The following is a 15,851-nucleotide window of genomic DNA, read 5'->3' as shown; positions in this document are numbered from 1 at the left end:
GACGACGCACCGATCACGTCGCTCTCCCTGCTCCTGCTTTCTTTGACTCTCAGGCAAAAGGAAGATATGTTATAACCAGGGAGGAGGCGGACGAGTATAAGAGGAGGACGGAGATGGCCCGTCTCCAAGCGGCAGCTCATGAGGCAATAGCTACTGCATCTCAGTTGACCCCAGCTACAACTTTGGATATCCGCCAAGCCAGCCGTGGCCATAGACCAGCTTAGGCCAAAAGCCTAAGCTTGGGGGAGTACGTATTTCTCACCGACATTACATACATGTTCACACACTCATTGCTAGTTGTCGATGCTCATACTTTTTCATTGTATCATCCATGCTAGTTTATTTTCCTTTTTTATGCTTTCTTCTTGTGTGTTTAATAAACCTTAAGAAAAACAAAAAAATGTAGTTGTAGCTTTTAATTAGTTTACTTTCCATGCTTGTAGTATTGATTAAAAATAAAACCCAAAAAGATTTCTCGTTCTTCTTTTGCTTGTTGTTAGCTTTCCCGTGTAAATAGTCTTATGTCTTTTCTTGTTATTTGGGGGTCAATAGGAGAAGACCATAATGAAAATGTTAAAGTGGCTCTTATATGCATTATCGTTGATTTGACAGAGCCCATATTACCTTGTCTTCTCTCTTGAATTGAATGCTTGCAGATTCCAGCTTAGTCCAATGCACGTGCACTATTATTATTATCAACACTATTCGGTTGTGCAAGTGAAAGGCAATAATGATGATTATATGATGAACTTATTGATATGAGAAAACCTGGTATGAACTTGACCTCTCTTGTTTTTGTAAATATGATTAGTTCATTGTTCCTGATTCATCCTATTATGAATAAACATGTTTGCAATGACAATTAGAGATTATAGTTGCTTATGCCATGCTTAATTATCTAGGAGCTTATAATGGTTTACCTTGCATGCCAACATGCTATTAAAATGGTTGTGATGTGGTATGATAGGGTGGTATCCTCTTTTGAATGATTCGAGTGGCTTGACTTGGCACATGTTCACGCATGTAGTTGAAACAAAATCAACATAGCCTCTACGATATTTATGTTCATGGTGCATTATATCCTACTCATGATTGCATTCGGTGTTTATTAATTTTAATGCATGTTCATGACTGTTGTCGCTCTCTAGCTGGTCGCTTCCCAGTCTTTTGCTAGCCTTCACCTGTACTAAGCGGGAATACTGCTTGTGCATCCAATTCCATAAACCCCAGAGTTATTCCATATGAGTCCACCATACCTACCTATATATGGTATCTACCTGGCGCTCCAAGTAAATTTGTATGTGCCAAACTCTAAAACTTCAAATAAACATTCTGTTTTGTATGCTCAAATAGCTCATGTATCAACTAGGGCTGTCCGTATCTTCCATGTTAGGCGGGTTATTCTCAAGAGGAGTGGACTCCGATCCTCACTCATGAGAAAATGGCTGGTCACCGAGATGCCCAGTCCCATGCTTTATGCAAATCAAATCAAAATAATTGCAAACAAAACTCCCCCGAGACTGTTGTTAGTTGGAGGCACTCATTGTTTCGAGCAAGCCATGGATTGATGCTTGTTGGTGGAGGGGGAGTATAAACTTTACCATTCTGTTTCGGAACCCCCTATAATGTGTGTAGCATGGAAGATATCGCCATCTCCCAGTTGTTATGTTGACAATGAAAGTATGCCACTCAAAACATTATTCGTATCTATTTCAAAACTGAGCTCTGGCACCTCTACAAATCCCTGCTTCCCTCTTCGAAGGGCCTATCTATTTACTTTTATGTTGAGTCATCATCCTCTTATTAAAAAGCACCAGTTGGAGAGCACCGCTGTTATTTGCATCCATTACTGTTAGTTTACATTGAGTATGACTTGACTGGATCTCTTTTACCATGAATTACAATGTCTAGTCAGTCCTTGATCTTTAAAGGTGCTCTGCATTTATGTTTTGCGGTCTCAGAAAGGGCTAGCGAGATACCATCTTTTTATATCATATCATGATTGTTTTGAGAAAGTGTTGCCATCCGAGATTTATTATTATTGCTCGCTAGTTGATTATGCCATTGATATGAGTAAACATGAGACCTAAATGTTATTGTGAATATGGTTAGTTCACAATCTTTGCTAAAAACTTGAATGCTGACTTTACATACCTACAATAACAAGAGCAAACAGAGTTTGTAAAAGTTTTTCTTTATCACTTTCAGTTTATCAACTGAATTGCTTGAGGACAAGCAAAGGTTTAAGCTTGGGGGAGTTGATACGTCTCCGTCGTATCTACTTTTCCAAACACTTTTGCCCTTGTTTTGGACTCTAACTTGCATGATTTGAATGGAACTAACCCGGACTGGCGTTGTTTTCAGCAGAACTACCATGGTGTTATTTTTGTGCAGAAATAAAAGTTCTCGCAATGACCTGAAAATCAACGGAGAATTATTTTGGAATATATAAAAAATACTTTAAGGAAGATCCACATCAGGGGGGCCTCCACCTGTCCACGAGGGTGGGGGCGCGCCCTACCCCCTGGGCGCGCCCCCCTGCCTCATGGGCCCCCTGACGCTCCACCGACCTCAACCCTGACTCCATATATTCACCTTCGGGGAGAAAAAAAATCAGGGAGAAGGATTCATCGCGTTTTACGATACGGAGCCGCCGCCAAGCCCTAAACTCTCTCGGGAGGGCTGATCTGGAGTCCGTTCGGGGCTCCGGACAGGGGAATCCATCGCCATCATCATCATCAACCTACCTCCATCACCAATTTCGTGATGCTCACTGCCGTGCGTGAGTAATTCCATCGTAGGCTTGCTGGACGGTGATGGGTTGGATGAGATTTATCATGTAATCGAGTTAGTTTTGTTAGGGTTTGATCCCTAGTATCCACTATGTTCTGAGATTGATGTTGCTATGACTTTGCTATGCTTAATGCTTGTAACTTGGGCCCGGGTGCCATGATTTCAGATCTGAACCTATTATGTTTTCATCAATATATGAGAGTTCTTGATCCTATCTTGCAAGTCTATAGTCACCTATTATGTGTTATGATCCGTTAACCCCGAAGTGACAATAATCGGGATACTTACCGGTGATGATCGTAGTTTGAGGAGTTCATGTATTCACTATGTGTTAATGCTTTGGTCCGGTACTCTATTAAAAGGAGGCATTAATACCCCTTAGTTTCCAATAGGACCCCGCTGCCACGGGAGGGTAGGACAAAAGATGCCATGCAAGTTCTTTTCCATAAGCACGTATGACTATACTCGGAATACATGCCTACATTACATTGATGAATTGGAGCTAGTTCTGTGTCACCCTAGGTTATGACTATTACATGATCGATCACATCTGGCATAATTCTCTACCACCGATCCATTGCCTACGAGCTTTCCATATATTGTTCTTCGCTTATTTACTTTTCCGTTGCTATTGTTATCATCACTACAAAACACCAAAAATATTACTTTTGCTACTGTTACTTTTGCTACCATTACCACTACTATCATATTGCTTTGCTACTAAACACTTTGCTGCAGATATTAAGTTTCCGGGTGTGGTTGAATTGACAACTCAGCTGCTAATACTTGAGAATATTCTTTGGCTCCCCTTGTGTCGAATCGATAAATTTGGGTTGAATACTCTACCCTCGAAAATTGTTGCGATCCCCTATACTTGTGGGTTATCATAACTCGGCTTGCAAACTCGAGAATATTAACAGGTTTCTCCCCGTACGTTAAATCACTATCCAACTAAATTGCTTCCAGAGGCATTGTATCTCTTAGAGGAATATCGGCCATCTTTGCATGGCACTTCTTCAACTGGGAAACATGAAACACATCATGAACTCCTGACAAACCTTCGGGTAACTCCAACTTGTAGTCAACCTCTCACATACGTTCCAAAACTCGGTACGGTCCTACAAATCTCGGAGCTAACTTTCCCTTAACTCCAAAATGTTTAACTCCTCGCAAAGGTGACACACGAAGATATGCTCTGTCTCCGACTTCATAGACTACTTCCTTGCATTTTGAATCTGCGTAACTCTTCTGTCTGGAGTGAGCTACCTTTAGTGTGTCGCGAATCAACTTAACCTTATCTTCGGATTCTTTGACCAAATCCGGTCCAAACAACTGACAGTCTCCAACTTCATACCACATCAACGGTGTTCAGCATCTTCTTCCATACAACGCTTCGAAAGGTGTCATCTTCAAACTAGCATGATAACTGTTGTTATATGAGAACTCTGCGTAAGGCAAATTTTCATCCCAACTAGATCCATAATCTAGCGCACAAGCTCTCAACATGTCCTCCAGAATCTGATTGACTCTCTCTGTTTGTCCATCTGTCTGTGGGTGAAAGGTTGTACTGAACTCTAGCCTGGTTCCCAAAGTCTGGTGCAGCTGATTCCGAAACTTCAAGGTAAACTGTGTCTCTGTATCTGATACGATGGTCCTCGGAACTCCATGAAGACATATCATCCTGGTCATATATATCTTGGCCAACTTCGCACTCGTATAGGTGGTCTTTACTGGGATAAAGTGAGCCACTTTGGTCAAACGATCTACTACTACCCAGATAGAATCATATCCCGATCGGGTCCTGGGTAATCTGGTGATGAAATCCATGCCAAGCTTGTCCCACTTCCATTCGGGTATCGGCATAGGCTATACTAATCTTGTTGGCTTATGATGTTCTGCCTTCACTCTCTGACATACATCACATACGGCTACATACTCGACAATATCCTTCTTCATACCTGTTCACCAGAAACGCTCCTTCAAATCCAAATACATCTTGGTGTTTCCGGGGTGAATCGAGTATGGCGAGTCATGGGTCTCCTAAAGTATTAGCTTCCTGATCTCCGCATTATTGGGCACGTATATACGATCCTCAAACCACAAGGTCTCGTGCTCAACCTCACGGAAACCCTTGGCTTTTCCTTTGCTCATTTTCTCCTATATCTCAGCAATCTCTTTGTCATCCTTTCGAGCTTCTCGAATCTTTCCCAATAATGTAGACTGAACCTCCATTGTTGCCACAAAATCTCTTGGAACTATCTCCAAACGAAGCTCCTTGAGATTCTGGACTAACTCCTGTGGTAATCCTCCGCTTACCAGGGTATTGGCATAACTTTTCTGGCTCAAAGCGTTTGCTATGACATTGGCCTTGACTAGGTGATAGTGTAGCTTCATATCATAATCCTTTATAAGCTCCAACCATCTCCTTTGCCCGAGATTCAGCTCCTTCTGCGTGAAAATTTACTTCAAACTCTTGTGGTCCGTGTACACATCACAATGGTTTCCAATAAGAAAATGTCTCCAGGTCTTGAGTGCATGGACTACAGCTGCTAACTCCAAATCATGTGTGGCATAATTCAACTCATGCGGTTGAAGCTGACGTGAGGCATAAGAAACAACACTTCTGTCTTGCATAAGTACACCTCCAAGTCCTAAGTGAGAAGCATCGCAATACACTTGGAAATCCTTGCGTATATCTGGCAAAATCAGCAATGGGGATGTAACCAATCGTTTCTTCAACTCCTGAAAACTTGCCTCACATTCATTTGTCCATTTGAACTTAGTGTCCTTCTTCAACAGCTCTGTCATAGGCTTCGCAATCTTGGAAAAAATCTCAATGAATCTCAGATAATGTCCCACGAGTCCCAGAAAACTACGGATCTCCCCAACTGAGGTGGGTTCCAACCACTCAGTTACAGACTGAACCTTGGTGGGGTCTACTGCTATACCTTCTCCTGATATAACATGTCCAAGGAATGCGACTTCCTTCAACCAAAACACGCATTTGCTAAAATTGGCATATAACTGATGTTCCCTGAGCTTCTCGAGAACTAAACGCAAATGCTCCTTGTGTTCCTCTTCATTCTTTGATTATACCAAGATATCATCAATGAACACCACATCAAACTTATCCAAAAACTCCATGAACACCTTATTCATCATACTCATGAAGTAGGCAGGGGCATTAGTCAATCCAAATGACATAACTGTGTACTCATATAGCCCGTACCTTGTGGTGAAAGCTGTCTTAGGTATATCCTTTTCTCGGATCTTCAACTGGTGGTATCCTGATCATAGATCGATCTTGGAAAATACTTTAGCTCCTTGCAGCTGGTCAAACAGATCATTGATCATCGGTAGTGGGAACTTGTTCTTGATCATTACTTCATTCAGTGCATGATAATCAACAACCATTCTCAAAGATCCATCCTTCTTCTCAACTAAGAGAACTGGGGCTCCCCACGGGGACGAACTTCGTCAAATGTAACCTTTCTCCAATAACTCCTTAATCTGCTTCTTAATCTCCTCCAGATCATTTGCGGGAATCCGGTATGGTCTCTTTGATATCGGTCCGATGCCTAGCAACAGCTCTATCCAAAATTCTATGTCTCGATCTGGTGGCATGCCTGGTAGTTCCTCTGGAAATACATCCGGGTAATCCTTCACAACAGGCACTTCCTCCTGAACAACCCCTGAAAGAGAATTCACTTGGGTCCTTCTTGACGAATGTCTAGATACATACTTGATCCTTTTTCCCTCCGGGGTGGTGAGTAGAATTGACTTACTAGCACAGTCAATGTTTCCTCCATACTTCAATAGCCAATCCATGCCTAGTATTATATCAATCCTTGTAACTCCAAAATTACTAGGTCGGAGGGGAAAACATGGCTACCAATGGTCAAGGGTAACCGATCACACCATCGGCTGGCCATATGCTCTGCTCCTGGTGAACTTACTAACATGGGTGTCCTAAGGGCTAAAGTGGGTAACTTAAACTTGTCCAAAAATCCCCTTGATATTTACGAATGTGATGCACTAGTATCGAAAAGAACAAGAGTGGTAAATGACTTAACCAAAAACTTACCGATCACTATGTCAGGTTGGTCTTCTACCTCCTCCACGTTGATGTGGTTCACCTGACCTCTGGTGAAGGGATTGGGCTTCTTCCCAGAGTTTCCATTTCCATTGCCATTCTTTAGCTCAAAACAGTCGTTGGCATAGTGCCCTATCTTCCCGCACTTGTAACAATTAACATGGCTCAGGTCCTTCTTGGCGGGTGTTGCTGGGTTGGGACGGTTCTGGCTACTTCTTGCTCCATTCCCGTTTCCACTCTTAGGCCCATTGTGATAATGTGAACTTCCTCCATTGTGAGTATGGCCTCCATGGTTATGGGTATAACCTCCAGAGTTAGGGGTAAAGCGAGGCTTCTGCTGAGCTCCAGAATTGTACTTCCCCTATCCATACTTCCGTTTGCGGCTCTCTATCTGCTGTTGTTTGTTCTCAATCATGAGGGCCCGGTCTACCAACTCCTGGTAGTTATTGAATGCTGCCACCATCAACTTCATACTCATCTCATCATTCAGTCCTTCCATAAACTTCTCCTGCTTCACGGCATCTGTGGCCACATCATCTGGGGCATAGCGGGCTAACTTGCTAAACTCATCCACGTACTGCCCCACAGCACGGTTTCCTTGGCGTAAGTTGAGAAACTCACGCTTCTTCATATTCATTGCTCCTGTAGAGACATGGGCTCTGCGGAATGCTTGCTGAAACTGATCCCAAGTGACATTGGCTATGGGAAAAGTGGATGTGTAATTCTCCCACCATGAGGCTGCGGGTCCATCCAGTTGGTGTGCGGTAAAGCGCACCTTCTCCGCATCTGTGCAACCTACGGAGGTCAACTCCCTTCCAATCCTATGTAGCAAGTCATCAGCAACAATCGGCTTGGTGCTACTGGAAAACACCAGCAGATTCAATCTCAGAAAACATACTAGGTTGTCCACTGGAGGCAGTGGCGGTGGGTTGTTGTTATTGTTGTTGTTGTTGCCTTGGTTCTGGACTAGTAGTTGCATCAAGGCATTCTGCTGTTGGATCAATTGAGTGAGCTCCGATGGGAAGAAAAATCTAGGGTCATGTCTCAGAGGCATCTGATGGGGTTAGAGGGGAGAGATTAGAATAGAGTGAGTTCTAGTGAGAAAGCATTACCCATATGCACATGAGACATCCACATTCGTATCACACCACTCAATTCAAACAAGGGCATACAATCGATCTAACTACCGTTACAAAATACTCTGACTACTACTATATACATGGGGGAAATACTGCTAATAATATGGTGGTCATCTAGAAATTTTGATCAGTGGAAGACTCCATGATATCTACTCCAGCTTCGTCTTCATAATCATCATCACTACTGTCGGGGTCGGAGTCGGTGTCGTCGATGATGATGTAGTCCTTGGGATGGTCGTCATCTCCTCCTGGTGCGGGGTCTCCCATAAATACTTCTAGCTTCCTCGTCAAGTCATCATTCTTCTCCACTAGTATTGTGATTTTCTCCTCGTATCCGTCACGTGTAGACTTGATTTCTTCTTCAAGCTCCATGTTCCTAGTCATCAACTTCTTCAGATCTATCATACTTGCGCACATTTGGTTCTCCTGGCGACGAATGTGCTGGTTTAACTCTAGGATGAAAGCTGCAATGGACTTGTCCCTCCTGGTGCTGACCATCTCCCATTGCTCATCTCGGCGCCCACATATATGGTAGATGGTGTCCTTAAGATCCTTGTGATAAACTTTGTCGATGCGTCCCATGGCGATGTGAGCTGCCATGCTCTTTCCTAGACTCCAGGTTGGTGCATGATGTCTACTACACAACCTTCTTCTTGTAGACATTGTTGGGCCTCCAAGTGCAGAGGTTTGTAGGACAGTAGCAAATTTCCCTCAAGTGGATGACCTAAGGTTTATCAATCCGTAGGAGGCGTAGGATGAAGATGGTCTCTCTCAAGCAACCCTGCAACCAAATAACAAAGAGTCTCTTGTGTCCCCAACACACCCAATACAATGGTAAATTGTATAGGTGCACTAGTTCGGCGAAGAGATGGTGATACAAGTGGTATATGGATGGTAGATAAAGGTTTTTGTAATCTGAAAATATAAAAACAGCAAGGTAACTAATGATAAAAGTGAGCGTAAACGGTATTGCAATGTGTTGAAACAAGGCCTAGGGTTCATACTTTCACTAGTGCAAGTCCTCTCAACAATAATAACATAATTGGATCACGTAACTATCCCTCAACATGCAACAAAGAGTCACTCCAAAGTCACTAATAGCGGAGAACGAACGAAGAGATTATGGTAGGGTACAAAACCACCTCAAAGTTATTCTTTCCAATCAATCCATTGGGCTATTCATATAAGTGTCACAAACAGGCCTAGAGTTCGTACTAGAATAACACCTTAAGACACAAATCAACCAAAACCCTAATGTCACCTAGATACTCCAATGTCACCTCAAGTATCCGTGGGTATGATTATATGATATGCATCACACAATCTCAGATTCATCTATTCAACCAACACATAGAACCTCAAAGAGTGCCCCAAAGATTCTACCGGAGAGTCAAGACGAAAACGTGTGCCAACCCCTATGCATAGATTCCCAAGGTCACGGAACCGCAAGTTGATCACCAAAACATACATCAAGTGAATTAATAGAATAACCCATTGTCACCATGGTTATCCCACGCAAGACATACATCAAGTGTTCTCAAATCCTTAAAGACTCAATCCGATAAGATAACTTCAAAGGGAAAACTCAATCCATTACAAGAGAGTAGAGGGGGAGAAACATCATAGGATCCAACTATAATAGCAAAGCTCATGATACATCAAGATCGTGCCACCTCAAGAACACAAGAGAGAGAGAGAGAGATCAAACACATAGCTACTGGTACATACCCTCAGCCCCGAGGGAGAACTACTCCCTCCTCGTCATGGAGAGCACCGGGATGATGAAGATGGCCACCGGAGAGGGATTCCCGCTCCGGCAGGGTGCCGGAACGGGTCTAGATTGGCTTTCGATGGCTACGGAGGCTTCTGGCGGCGGAACTCCCGATCTATTGTGTTCCCCGATCGTTTTAGGGTATATGGATATATATAGGCGGAAGAGATACGTCAGGGGAGCCATGAGGGGCCCACGAGGGTGGAGGGCGCGCCCAGGGGGGTGGGCGCCCCCCCTCCCTCATGGCTTCCTCGTTGCTTCCCCTACGTGGACTCCAAGTCTCCCGGGTTGCTTTCCTTCCAAAAATAAGTTCCGTGAAGTTTCATGTCAATTGGACTCCATTTGATTTTCCTTTTCTGTGATACTCTAAAACAAGGAAAAAACAGAAACTGACACTGGGCTCTAGGTTAATAGGTTAGTCCCAAAAATCATATAAAATAGCATATAAATACATATAAAACATCCAAGGTTGATAATATAATAGCATGGAACAATCAAAAATTATAGATACGTTGGAGACGTATCAGCATCCCCAATCTTAATTCCTGCTCGTCCTCGAGAAGGTAAATGATAAAAACAGAATTTTTGATGTGGAATGCTTCCTTTATCCATGTAATTCTCTTTGTTTTGGCATGAATGTTCAGATCGATAAGATTCAAGACAAAAGTTTAATATTGACATAAAAATAATAATACTTCAAGCATACTAACTAAGCAATCATGTCTTCTCAAAATAACATGGCCAAAGAAAGCTATCCCTACAAAATCATATAGTCTGGCTATGCTCCATCTTCACCACACAAAATATTTAAATCATGCACAACCCCGATGACAAGCCAAGAAATTGTTCCATACTTTTGATGTTCTCAAAAATTTTCAATCTTCACGCAATACATGAGCGTGAGCCATGGACATAGCACTATAGGTGGAACAGAATGGTGGTTGTGGAGAAGACAAAAGGAGAAGATAGTCTCACATCAACTAGGCGTATCAACGGGCTATGGAGATGCCCATCAATAGATATCAATGTGAGTGAGTAGGGATTGCCATGCAACGGATGCACTAGAGCTATAAGTGTATGAAAGCTCAACAAAAGAAACTAGTGGATGTGCATCCAACTCGCTTGCTCACGAAGACCTAGGGCATTTTGAGGAAGCCCATCATTGGAATATACAAGCCAAGTTCTATAATGAAAAATTCCCACTAGTATATGAAAGTTATAACATAAGAGACTCTCTATCATGAAGATCATGGTGCTACTTTGAAGCACAAGTGTGGTAAAAGGATAGTAGCATTGCCCCTTCTCTCTTTTTCTCTCATTTTTATTATTTTTTTATTTTTTTATTTGGGCCTTCTCTTTTCTTTATGGCCTCTTTTCTCTTTTTTTTATTTGGGCTTCTTTGACCTCTTTTATTTTATTTTATTTTCGTCCGGAGTCTCAACCCGACTTGTGGGGGAATCATAGTCTCCATCATCCTTTCCTCACTGGGACAATGCTCTAATAATGATGATCATCACACTTTTATTTACTTACAACTCAAGAATTACAACTCGATACTTAGAACAAGATATGACTCTATATGAATGCCTCCGGCGGTGTATCGGGATGTGCAATGATGCATGAGTGACATGTATGAAAGAATTATGAATGGTGGCTTTTCTACAAATATGATGTCAACTACATGATCATGCAAAGCAATATGACAATGATGAAGCGTGTTATAATAAACGGAACGGTGGAAAGTTGCATGGCAATATATCTCGGAATGGCTATGGAAATGCCATAATAGGTAGGTATGGTGGCTGTTTTGAGGAAGGTAAATGGTGGGTTTATGATATCGGCGGAAGGTGCGCGGTATTAGAGAGGCTAGCAATGGTGGAAGGGTGAGAGTGTGTATAATCCATGGACTCGACATTAGTCATAAAGAACTCACATATTTATTGCAAAAATCTATTAGTTATTGAAACATAGTACTACGCGCATGCTCCTAGGGGGATAGATTGGTAGGAAAAGACCATCGCTCGTCCCCGTCCACCACTCATAAGGAAGACAATCAATAAATAAATCATGCTCCGACTTCATCACATAACGGTTCACCATATGTGCATGCTACGGGAATCACAAACTTCAACACAAGTATTTCTCAAATTCACAACTACTCAACTAGCATGACTCTAATATTACCACCTTCATATCTCAAAACAATCATCAAGTATCAAACTTCTCATAGTATTCAATGCACTTCATATGAAAGTTTTTATTATATCCCTCTTGGATGCCCATCATATTAGGACTAGTTTCATAACCAAAGCAAACTACCATGCTGTTCTAAAGACTCTCAAAATGGTATAAGTGAAGCATGAGAGTTCATTAATTTATATAAAATAAAACCACCACCGTGCTCTAAAAGATATAAGTGAAGCACTAGAGCAATAACTAACTACTCCGAAAGATATAAGTGAAGATGAATGAGTAGCCGAATAATTATGCAACTATGTGAAGACTCTCTAACATTTAAGAATTTCAGATCTTGGTATTTTATTCATACAGCAAGCAAAACTAAAGAAAATAAATTGACGCTCCAAGCAAAACACATATCATGTGGCGAATAAGAATATAGCTCCAAGTAAAGTTACCGATGGAAGTAGACGAAAGAGGGGATGCCTTCCGGGGCATCCCCAAGCTTAGGCTCTTGGTAGTCCTTGAATATTACCTTGGGGTGCCTTGGGCATCCCCAATCTTAGGCTCTTGCCACTCCTCATTCCATAGTCCATCGAATCTTTACCCAAAACTTGAAAACTTCACAACACAAAACTTAACAGAAAACTCGTAAGCTCCGTTAGCGAAAGAAAACAAAACACCACTTCAAGGTACTGTAATGAACTCATTCTTTATTTATATTGGTGTTAAACCTACTGTATTCCAACTTCTCTATGGTTTATAAACTCTTTTACTAGCCATAGATTCATCAAAATAGGTAAACAACACAATGAAAACAGAATCTATCAAAAACAGAATAGTCTGTAGTAATCTGTAACTAATGCAAAATTCTGGAACCCCAAAAATTCTAAAATAAATTTCTGGACGTGAGGAATTTATCTATTAATCATCTTCAAAAATAATTAACTCAATAGCACTGTCCAATAAAAAATGGCAGCAAATCTCGTGAGCGCTAAAGTTTCTGTTTTTTACAGCATGATCGCAAAGACTTTCCCCAAGTCTTCCCAGCGGTTCTACTTGGCACAAACACTAATTAAAAGCATAAAACCATATCTAAACAGAGGCTAGATGAATTATTTATTACTAAACAGGATAAAAAAGCAAGGAATAAAAATAATGTTGGGTTGCCTCCCAACAAGCGCTATCGTTTGACGCCCCTAGCTAGGCATGATGATTTCAATGATGCTCACATAAATGATGATCACACGGATTCCCGGGGATCTCCTTGGACAGCACCGAATTGCCCCAGGTGCCCACAACCAATCCACCCAGATGTGTGTTAAAGTAGCCACCTTAAATAAACCCTTAGTTTATAATAACGCTCACAACTGTCATGATTCACTCAAACCAAACCACGTCTACGAGCGTAGCATAGCAATGTAAGCATAACGTAGAAGTAACTCCCGGGGTTTGAAATAAAGGGCAATGATACTCTCCAACGTATCTATAATTTTTGATTGTTCCATGCTATTATATATTCTGTTTTGCATGTTTAATGGGCTTTATTATACACTTTTATATTATTTTTGGGACTAACCTATTAACCTAAGGCCCAGTGCAAATTGTTGTTTTCTTTTGCCTATTATAGTGTTTCGCAGAAAAGGAATATCAAACAGAGTCCAAACGGAATGAAACTTTCGGGAACATGATTTTTGGAACAAATGTTATCTAGAGGACTTGGAGTGAACGTCAAGAAACAACCGAGGAGGCCACAAGGTAGGGGGCGCGCCTACCCCCTTGGGCGCGCCCTCCCCCCTTGTGGGCCCCTCGTGGCTCAGCCGACCTACTTCTTCCTCCTATATATATACTCATATACCCTGAAAACATCCAGGAGCACCACGAAACCCTATTTCCACCGCCGCAACCTTCTGTACCCAAGAGATCCCATCTTGGGGCCTTTTCCGGAGCTCCACAGGAGGGGGCATCGATCACGGAGGGCCTCTACATCAACTCCATGGCCCCTCCGATGATGTGTGAGTAGTCTACTTCAGACCTTCGGGTCCATAGTTATTAGCTAGATGGCTTCTTCTCTCTCTTTGGATCTCAATACAAAGTTCTCCTCGATCTTCTTGGAGATAAATTCGGTGTAACTCTTTTTGCGGTGTATTTGTCGAGATCCGATGAATTGTGGGTTTATGATCAAGTCTATCTATGAACAATATTTGATTCTTCTCTGAAATATTTTATGTATGATTTGTTATCTTTGCAAGTTTCTTCGAATTATCAGTTTGGTTTGGCCTACTAGATTGATCTTTCTTGCAATGGGAGAAGTGCTTAGCTTTGGGTTCAATCTTGCGGTGCTCTTTCCCAGTGAAAGAAAGGGAAACGACACATATTGTATTGTTGCCATCGAGGATAAAAAGATGGGGTTTATATCATATTGCTTGAGTTTATCCCTCTACATCATGTCATCTTACCTAACGCGTTACTCTGTTCTTATGAACTTAATACTCTAGATGCATGCTGGATAGCGGTCGATGTGTGGAGTAATAGTAGTAGATGCAGGTAGGAGTCGGTCTACTTGTCACGGACGTGATGCCTATATACATGATCATGCCTAGATATTCTCATAATTATTCGCTTTTCTATCAATTGCTCAACAGTAATTTGTTCACCCACCGTAATACTTATGCTATCTTGAGAGAAGCCACTAGTGAAACCTATGGCCCCCGGGTCTATTCTCCATTATATTAATCTTCCGTCAACAAGCTATTTCTATTACCTTTTATTTTTTAATCTTTACTTTTAATCTTGTTCATAAAAATACCAAAAATATTATCTTATCATCTCTATCAGATCTCACTCTCGTAAGTGACCGTGAAGGGATTGACAACCCCTTTATTGTGTTGGTTGCGAGGTTCTTATTTGTTTGTGTAGGTACGAGGGACTTGCGTGGCCTCCTACTGGATTGATACCTTGGTTCTCAACAACTGAGGGAAATACTTACGCTACTTTGCTGCATCACACTTTCCTCTTCAAGGGAAAACCGACGCAGTGCTCAAGAATTAGCAGGCAATAGGTTCTACCTCATCATCTACTTCCCAATACCCACATGTTATCAATCCTACTCATGCAATGCTTGAGGGTTGAAACTAATGCATAAAAATTGGGTAATATGGGAATATGATCAAAGTGTTACTTGCCTTGCTGACGATTTGTAAACCCTAGAGACTCGTAGTAGCACGCTTCGCACTCCGGGAATTCTATCGCAATCAAACAATAGCATACATAAACAATCAAGCATAGATGCAAGGGTAAAACTCAGATGAAAAAGTCCAAATTGAAAGTTCAACTGAAGTGCTTCGATTTGCAAAAAGAATCAATCAAATCAGAGCTATGGAACTGAAACTACGATCAAAAGAACTTTGAATTCAAATCTGCTTGAGACCAAATTTTAAATTGTCAAAACCATGTTCAAGTTGATTAACTGGGAAGAGGGCTTTGAGACGTAGATTTTGGCGTTGGTTTCACTGGATTTGGACAAACGGTTAAAAAGTTGCGAGGGTTTGAAGATCAGGGGCTAATCTGTGATAAAAATAATCACGGATAGGTCCCTAGGGAAAAATAAAACAGAAAAGAAAAAATCTATCGGACGAACGTCCGCTAACAGAGACTAACTAACGAATTCATTCATTTTAGAAACTAATCTGACGAACGTTCGCTAATTAGCGAACTCAGAAAAAAAGATCTAAATCGGCGAAACCGAGAAAACCGAACCGATCTACTCGAAGAAAACCAGATCTAGAGTTTATAAAAAAAGGAAACGGATCGAAACAAAACCGCGGCGGCGACGGGTCAACGGCGACGGCGGGCGGTGGCTCTGGAGAGCGGGGCG

Source organism: Triticum dicoccoides, chromosome 2A, assembly GCF_002162155.2.
Source record: "Triticum dicoccoides isolate Atlit2015 ecotype Zavitan chromosome 2A, WEW_v2.0, whole genome shotgun sequence".
NCBI lineage: Eukaryota > Viridiplantae > Streptophyta > Magnoliopsida > Poales > Poaceae > Triticum > Triticum dicoccoides.
This window is presented reverse-complemented; position numbering follows the sequence as displayed.